The sequence below is a fragment of the Cricetulus griseus genome, chromosome 4 (genome assembly GCF_003668045.3).
Source record: "Cricetulus griseus strain 17A/GY chromosome 4, alternate assembly CriGri-PICRH-1.0, whole genome shotgun sequence".
Lineage (NCBI taxonomy): Eukaryota > Metazoa > Chordata > Mammalia > Rodentia > Cricetidae > Cricetulus > Cricetulus griseus.
Genome location: NC_048597.1, coordinates 132,204,605 through 132,214,428, shown reverse-complemented (window position 1 = coordinate 132,214,428; position 9,824 = coordinate 132,204,605).

Genomic DNA, 9,824 nt, shown 5'->3' with positions numbered 1-9,824 from the left:
AAATTATTCATTTCTAATTTTTCTTCCTTTTGGATTTTTGATTGATTCTATTTCTGTTTTCTTATCATAAAATGTTTTCCTCATTTTATTCCAGTGTTTGTTCATGTTTTCATAGATTTCAGTAAGTGATTTATTCATATCTTCTTTAAGTACCCTGAATATAATCCTAGTACTTATTTTGAAGTTCCTCTCTTATGCTTTAGCTATGTTTTATTTCTCAAGGCTTACTGTAGTAGGGTTGCTATGCACTGGTAGAGACATTATCTCGGCTGGTTTTGTTTGTATTTTTATGCTGGCATGTAGGCATCTGAATTTGAATGATTGTAATTCTAGGTGTTTATATATGATCTTTTTTTTGTTGGGTGAATGTTCCATTACATGTTTTCTAGATCTTAGTAGATAACATTGGATGAATGGTACCTGGTAGGTAGTTCTTCTAAGTCTCAGCCGTGTCTGGCCATGGGGAGTCCAGTAGACCATTTTTCTAGGTGTTGGAAGCTGAAATGAAGGAATGGAAATGGGCTATAAATTATGGAATGCTGACATTGTCCACAGAATCCAGAAAATCTGTGTCAGCCAGAAGGATCTTCAGAGTCCCCGGGAATGAGGGAAAGAGGAGAGACTGTCCTCTGCAGGTAATCTGCAATGGGGCTTGCAAGGAGATTAGAGAAATACTAATAGAGAACACTAAGGAATATGAACATTGGTTATCTGATTCACAAGTCATTGTGGCCACTGAGTTTCCAAATAAGATGAACCTCTAGTGTTGGCCACTGAGAAAGATATGGAGACAGGGAGGAAGGCTGAATGAGGTCTGAGGAATCCCCTTGGAATGGGGTCAGAGAGAAAGGAGAGGCCCAGCAGGTGATCTTCTACAAGGCTAGGTATAAGTAAGTGTGATTAGAACTGTAGCACAGAAAGAAGAGGGAAGATAGGAAACTTCATTTCCAGGCAAATGAGTTTTGTAGAAATTTTTTCACATTTGTTTGTTGTTTTATAGGGTGAAATCTGTTTTGGAATGGCTTTCATAGGCTTCTGAGTAATACTGATATTCTTTTGTGTTTGAGTGACATTCTTTCGGGGGGGAGTTATTTGGCTTATACCTCCACTGTTCCTCATCAGTGGAAGCAAGGGTGATAACTAAAACAGGGAATGAACCTGGAGGCAGGAGCTGATGAAGACACCACAGAAGTGTGCTTCTTAGAGGACTGCTCCTCATGACTTTCTCAGCCTGCTTCTTATAGAACCCTACACCACTAGCCCAAGGATGGCACCTCCAGCAATGGGCTGGGAACATACAGATTAATATTTAAGGAAATGCCCTACAGGCTTATTGGCCTACAACCCAATCTAACGACTGCAATTTCTCAACTGAGGTGTCCCAACATACTAAAGCTAGTATGTTGCCAAAAATCCTAGCCAGAACAGACATAAGAAAGAAGGACAGAGCTAACTTCTGCAGGTTGTCCTTTGACCTCTTTATGAAGACCATGATTTGAGCTCCCATGAGTGTGTGCATTTGCATCTTCCCCAACACATACATGTACACAAGATAAATCAAAGTGGAAAAGAGAGCCCATCTGATTTAAACAATTCCAAAAAATCAAAAAAACATAACAAATAAATAGGGAAATGTGATCCATTCAAAAGAAACATAAACTGGTAGAATCTTTGTCTGAAAAGGAACTATTTTCCAGATGGAGTAGAAAACAATGGGCTTTCAAGCTATTGAGTGACATATTCCATGTTTACCTTTTTATTACAATTGATGAGGTAGATCATTGAATTCTGATGTTTCTGTTTGTAAATTGACCAAATTACATATGTGATGGAGGTAATGGCACATTAAATCATCTACTATTACTGTCTTCTGTTAATCTGTGTCTATAATTCTACTACCGTGTTTCTTATGAAACTAGGTATCTCAGAGTTTGTTACATATGTGTCATTGTATTATTGTCTTGCTTATTTTGTTTTATCATTAGAATAAAGTATTCTTATTTATGTCCTTTGATTTGTTTTAGTTGGAAGTCATGTGTGTCAGGTCCTGAGATGGTAATGCACTCTTGCTTCTGGGTGTTGTTGGTTTTGAACACTACATCTCATGCTTTGACTTCAATATAGTCCCTACTTTTAAAGCTAAAATGAGTTTCATATAGACAACCAGAAGATTAATTTTGTTTCTTATTATATTCACTCAGTCTGTGTCTTTTAATTGAAGAGTTGAGAATATTAACATCTACATTTCTTATTAAAATGTGTGTGTTTATTGAAGTCACCTTATTAGGTTATATTTTTCTAGGAGTATTTCTAGTCATATTTTGTATTTCAGTATTAGTTTGCTGATAAGGCTTTTCCCTGAAATTTTTATTTGTATTACTGAATATTTGAATTACAACTTCATTTCTCCATGATTTTTCTTCAATGTGACTTTATCTTTATTTACTTTGGTCTTCTGATTCAGGATTGTCTTTTTCATTTTATTCATACTTATATTTGTATTTCCTTGAGTGCTACTCAGGCATTTATTTTCTTTGAGTTACTCTCTTAGCTTTCATTGACCTCATTTTCTCTTGGGGATTATATATGTGTGGGTCTTCAAACTCTGTAAAATCTTGGATAAATTTTATTATTTTTTTAATTCTGTGCCCAAAGGATAATCAAATTAATTTTCATGGGAGTACTTCTGTATTATAATGATGGATTTGGGGGGCAGGTCATGTTGTCTTGATCTTTTATAATGATTTTGTGAAGAGATATGTGTATGCCTCTTCTTATATTGGTAATTCTAATGCAGGCACAGCAGCTTGAGGCAGTGCATAAGATGTGTCATTCTATCCCAAACCTGAAGCTTAGTATATGCACATAGGGCTCACTGTTTTGAGATGTTGGTGCCCTGATTTTGAGACCTCAATGAGGTCTGGAATTCTAGAGAGTACAGGAAGGGTATGGTGGTTGAAATGGAGTTTTAATAGTCTGAACATAGGATAGGCAAGTTCGTCTCTGTGTGCCATGGATAGATAGATATATTCCAAACAAATGATGGCCACCTATAGCTTATTTTTTTTCCTGGGGAGTCCAAGTAGTTTACTTCTATCTCCAAGCCATATTTTCTGTCTGTAGGGTTTTGGGTACTAAAGGCTCAGGTATCTGATGAGTCACACAGAGAGGCAGGGAGATGGTGCCAGTTATTCTTCATGGAAATTAGCTGTAGTATAACCAGAGTTAGGAGTAACTGTGTAGGATATTCAATGTAAGTTATGGTCGTTACTTCTTAAGGGATATGTTTCTAGAAGAGAGAGTAGGGTAAAATCAATTTTTAATTTAAATACATACAATATTCTGTACTTTCTCATAATACTAATGTACTTCCCTTTTTTCTTTATTATTTTTTCATTTATTTTGCATCCTAAAAAAACTCCAGTATCTCCTCCCACTTCCTTTGTGCCCACCTCTCCAACCTATCCCTCCTAAACTTCTGTCCAGTAAGGGACAGGCCTCCATGGATACCAGCAAAGCATGGCACATATAGTTGAGATAGGACTAGTCTGCTTTTGTTGTATTTAGGGTGGACAAGGCAATCCAACATTAGCAAGAGGTTCCCAAAAGACAGTCAAAGTGCGAGGGAAAGAGCAGCTCACACTGCCAGGAGTCCCCAAAGTAGTCTAATTAGTCCAAGCCAAACAATGATCACATGTATGAAAAGGGCAAAGTTCAGCCCCATATAGGTTCCATATCCATTGGTTCATAGTCTGTGAGCTCCCATAAGCAGGCCAGTTGCTTCTGTGGGTTCCCTAGTGAAGATTCTGACTACTCTAGCACATATAAACCTTCCACCCTCTACTCAACCAGATTCCTGGGGCTCAGCCCTGTACTTGGCTGTGGATCTCTACATATGTTTCCATCAGTTACTGGACAAAGGCTCCCCAGTGACAATTAAGGCACCTTTCAATCTGATTATAGGATGGCCAGTTCAGGCTACCTACCCACTATTGCTAGGAGTCTTAGCTGGAGTCATCTCTGTATATCCATAGGAGTTTCCCTTGTATAAGGTTTCTACATGAGCCGAAAATGCCCCTATCAAGTAATCTCTTTAATTACTCTCCACCCTATCCACCCCTCAACCTCATTCCTCATGTTCCCATTCCCACCAGCTCCCAGTCTCCTCAGGATATCCCTTCTATTTCCACTTTCCATGGAAATCTATGTGTCCCACTTTGGAACCTCCTTGTTTCCTAGCCTCTCAGAGTTTGTGGATTTTAGCATAGATATTCTTTACTTTAAGCTAATAGCTACTTATGAGTGAACATATGCCACATTTGTCTCTCTAGGTCTGGGTTACCACACTCAGGATGATATATTTTTCTAGTCCCATCTATTTGCCTTCAAATTTCATAATATCACTGCTTTTAACAGATGAGTAATTCTCTCTTGTGTAAATATACCACATTTTCTTTATCCATTCTTGGTTGAGTGGCATCTAGGTTGTGTTCAGGTTCTGGCTATTAATGCTGCTCTGGGCATAGTTGGGCAAGTGTCCTTGTGGGATGATTGAGCTTCCTCTGGGTATATGCCCAAGACTGATGTAACTGGGTCTTAACATAGATTGATTCCCAATTTTCTGAGAAATACACATATTGATTTCCAAACTGGCTGTTCAATTTTTTACTCTAAACAGCAGTGGAAGAGTTCCTCTTGCTCCACATCATCTTCAGGATAAGCTGTTGTTAGTGTATTTAATTTTAGCCATTCTGACTGGTATAAGATCAAATGATATGACACACTTTGTAGATTCCCCCATGGAAGACCTCACCCTCCCTGGGGAGCAGAAAGGGGTCAGGATATGGGGTCATTGTGGGGCAGGAGAGGAGGGAAGGGAGAAGGAACTGGGAATGACATGTAAAAGAAACTTGTTTCTAATTTAAATAAAAAAAGATGGAATCTCCAAGTCCTTTTTATTTTAATTTCCCTTTCTCTTCCAATCTCTTGTATTCTGTTTGTAAAGCTTGCCTCTGTGGTTCCTGCTAGGTTTCTTACATTTTTCATTTCAAGATTTCCCTCAGTTTTGGTTTTCTATTGATTTTGACTGTCAGATCTTGAACTATTTCATTCACTGCCTTCTACTGCTTGTGTTTTCATAGATAGATTCTTTAAGGCTTTTACTCATTTTTCTCTTTAAGGACCTCTATTATATTCATGAATATTATTATAAATTATTTTTCTTTTGATTCTGCTATGTTAGAATACTCATGGCCTGCTATGGTAAGATTGCTGACAATATGAGGAGAAATACTGTCCTGGATATTACTTTTCATGCTTGTTTTTTACGCTGAAATCTAGAAATGTAGGAATGGAAAGATTATAGTCCTGCCTGCTGGTATGTTTTTGTCTTTGTTGGGTGGGTGTTTTGTTCATTGGTTTCTGTTTCCTATTGTTCTTTGGAGATCGTGAGGGCTGTATGTTGCCTGGTAGGAAAATCTTCTGGGTCCTCATATGTGTGAATACTGGGGGTTCCAGGTAAAATGTGTTTTTGTTTATTGGGGCCTGACATTTAGGAGTGAGGACGGGCTAATACCTAGGAATGGGAATGGACTGGACATGCCACAGGGTGTTGACAAATGGGATGAATGCAGACTGTTTCCACAGCATAGCATACCATGCTTAGTTAGTCCTCTGGGAATGGAGACAGAGAGGGAAGTAATAGCACAGCTAAAGGCCTGCTACAGATCAGGGAATAAGACTGAGGTATTGGGTTTGGAATAATTGGGGATAATATGAAGATCTGAAGTTAGCCTGTATGTTTCCCTGATCAGAATGACCTGGGGGATTCCCAGGAGTGCCTTCTGGAGTTGGGGGCTGAGTGGAAACAAAGGGTTAATGGAAAGAAGGTGGGAAGGGAAGTTCTGTGTGATCTATTGGAAATGGGAGTCTGTGGCAGATCTTCTGCTGCAGAGTTTGGGATGAAACTGGGGAACTGAATTAGGAGGAACAAAGTATGTGAAGAACTGCAATTACTCTATCTGCTTTCTGGCCAAGCATGGCCTTGGTTTCTCAGAAAGTGCTTTCTGGAATTGGTGGATGCAATTAATCAAGGAAGTTGGGGCCAGGAGGTTAAGTCCTGTTGGATCCACTGGAGATGGGAGGGTGAGAGAAAGGAAGGCTGCAGCAAGTGTTTTGTTGCATAGCTGTATATGATACTGGGGTATTTCATACGGAGGACCAGTAAAAGAACAGAAGGTCTTCAGTTAGCCTACCTGCTTCACAGGCTAGGTACACCTTACTATATTTGAGACATGGTCTCACTATACAAACCCTACTTCCCTAGAGCTCATTGTATATATGAGGCTGGCATTAAACACATAAGAATTTGGCTAAGTTTTCCTACTGAATGATAGCATCAAAGTCGCACACCACCACAAAAGGATCATAGCTTACTTTTTATTTGATTCTCTTTTTATTTCTCATTTTCAACTAATTTTTATTTTAGTTTATACATAAATCCCAGTTCTCCCACTCCCCCCATCTTCCCCTCATCCCAACCTCATCTGCTCCTCAGAGAGGGTATGTCCTCCCCTAATATGTCAACTATAGTGGGAAATTACCAATACAGAGTCAGGTAGAAATACAAGGGTATTTAATAGGGAAAAGCTTTACTTACATAGCGACCTAGCCAGTCGGCGTGGCAGCTGTCTCTGTAGCAAGCCCAAAAGTGAAACCGAAAGAGAAACACAGTCCCCTGAAAGTCTCACTCAACATCACCCTGACCACTCCCCAGGCACACCTGTAGCCAGCCCCTAAGTAGGCATGACTACAGCTTCCCCTACAATTCCCCTTTTAGTCTAAAAGAGGATTAAAACTTAACAGTGTAAAGTCCAAAATTAACAATCATAAAGGTAAAATATGAGAAAATATGTCACATCCTATCTATTTTAACTAAACCCTAAAGTCATCTGAGAGAGGTGTCCAAGCCTGAACACCTCCTTCCAATCCCAACCATAAACAATAGGAAGCTATCCCTAACTAGGTATATACACTATCCTAAGTGACAAAAATGGGGAAAGGAGGTGTAGCATCCTCCAAGTTACTTCCTGCTGAAATGGGATGACGATAGCCTTGTGGGGTCCTGTAGGAAGAAAATGTTAGTGTACTGAAAGCCTGGAATGGATTGTATCCAGTCCATGTTAGATGGGATTTGCTTGATTGAAGATCTCGCTTGAAATCCTCAACTTGATTGAAGTCAGTACCTGAACCTCTGGCCAGAGTATCAGTTGAAATGGAGCAAGTTGGATCCAGTGAAGTCGAGGAGGTGTGACCCATTTTCTTTCCAGGGTGTCCAGGGATTGCTGACAGGCAGGTCTTCATTGGATGTGTGGGACTCAAACATAAACAGCAGAGAAATGTTTGCTTGTGTATGTACACATGCTGGGGAATGCAACCATGAGAGCATAACAATTATGAAAGGGTGTACACCTTGAGAGAAAGATCCAAGAAAAGACAAAGACAGTCCCCAAATTCTTCTTTTATTCTGTATTACATCAATTGGCTTCTTGATACAATAGAGAAACACTAAAGTTTAGTTAAATAATGTGCTTGGATTTTAGAGGAGGAAAGCCAAATCCACCTCTAAATCCAGCATTGGTTTAATTGAATAGGGACAATGAAACAAAGACAAATAGAGTTCTCTGAGAGACAGCTATAAAGTTTACTGTATGGCACGTTTCTTTTGTTTGATGGTTATAACTACCTTTTCTTCTTAAGTATTTACCCAAGCAATGTCCTTTGCCTTCTGGAGACTAGTTTTCCCGTGAAGATAAAGGCAAAACACTTGCCTTTCCTTTAGTTTATAAGATATACCTTAGTAGAATACCTGTCATTTCTCCTTGTCGAGAGGTTTTTCCTTTTCAACTCGAATATTGATCAACTTTGATGGTATCTAAAGTTTTCTTCTCCTGTAGAAACAATGCAAAACCACTACCCCAACATAACACATGTCCTGGTTTCCATACAGAGGTTAGTACATCTTTGAAGTATACAGGCTGATTGAGTTCATCTGGTTTTTCTGTAGCCCAGTGTCTTTCTGCAGCTGTTTGTCCTTTTTCATTGGCATTAAGAAAGTTTAGTGTTAATAAAGCATTATGCAACCTATGTTTGGGAGGGCTTTAAGTCTTCCAAGCTTGTTTGTTGAGCATCTCCTTAAGTGTTCTATTAGATCTCTCAACCAATGCTTGTCCCGTAGGATTGTGTGGCATACCGGTAACATGCTTTATGTTATAGTATTTGAAAAATTGGTCCAATTTTGTAGAGACATATGCTGGGGCATTGTCAGTTTTAATTTGTGCAGGTATACCCATAACTGCCATCACCTCTAGCAGGTGTGTAATAACAGAATCAGCTTTTTTCAGAGTTAAGAGCAGTAGCCCATTGGAACACTGAGAATGTGTCTATAGTATGATGAACATATTTCAAATTTCCAAAATCTGCTAAGTGAAAGACATCCATCTGCCAAACCTTATTTCTCCAAATGCCCTTAGGATTTCAACCTGCTGGCAATAGAGTTTGGTTATAAAAGGAACAAGTAGGACAGTTTCTCACTATCTCCTTGGCTTGTTACCAAGTTATGGAGAAGTCCTTTTTCAATCCTTTGCTATTTACATGATGTTTCATATGAAATTCTGAGGCTTCTAGCACACTTCCAATTAATAAATGATCAATCTCATCATTGCCTTGTGCTAGTGAGCCTGGCAGACCCATATGGGATCTGATATGTATAATGTATATAGGATTACTTCTGTTTCTGATAGTTTCCTGTAATTGTAAAAACAGGGAAGTTAATTCCGTATTATCAGGAATGAATTCTGCAGTCTCAATATGTAACACGACTCTCTCTGCATATTGAGAATCAGTAACTATATTAAGAGGTTCTATAAAATCCATAAGCACTATGAGAATTGTATATAACTCTGCCTTCTGTACAGATGTATATGGACTTTGAACTATTTCACTTACCTCTCCTGGTTTATAACCTGCCTTACCTGATATGTTGGCATCAATGTATAAGGTAAGAATGCCAGAAATGGGAGTTTGTCTTACAATACATGGAAGAATCCAGACTGTCTTTTTTTATGAACTAAATTCTGTCAGTTTTGGAATAGTTGTTGCTAATTATTCCCAAAAAGTCAGTAAGAGCTATTTGCCAATATTCATTATCCTTCCACAAGGAGGAAATTTCCTCATTAGTTAAAGGTACAATAATTTCTGCTGGATCTTTTCTAGTCAGTTGATGAAGTCTTAATTTGCTCTTTAAAATCAAATCAGAAATCTTTTCTATATATGTCTTTAACTTTTTATTCTGTTTATGTGGCAGAAATATCCACTCCAATATGGTATCTTCCCTCTGCATCAGAATTCCAGAAGGGTATTCTCTGGATGGCAAGATAACCAGAATACAGTTTAAATCAAGGTTTATCCGATCTACATATGCATCCAATATTCTGTTTTCTACCCATTGTAACTCTTTTTCTGCCTCAGCAGATAATATTCTCGGACTGTTTAGGTCCTTGTCACCTTTAAGGGCTATTTTTAAATGCTTTAAGTCATGTCCTTCTACACCAATAATCGTCTGTAATTGAGAAATTTCCCCTAATAATTTCTGAAGAGAATAAAGAGTTTGATAATGATCTCTCCTAATTTGTATCTTTTGAGGTCTTATTCTTTGTAAGTCTATCTTGTAACCTAAATAGTTAATAGAATCTCCTCTTTGTATCTTTTCTGGGGCAATCTGTAACCCCCAACGAGGTAGAACTTCCTTCACAATTCAAAAATAC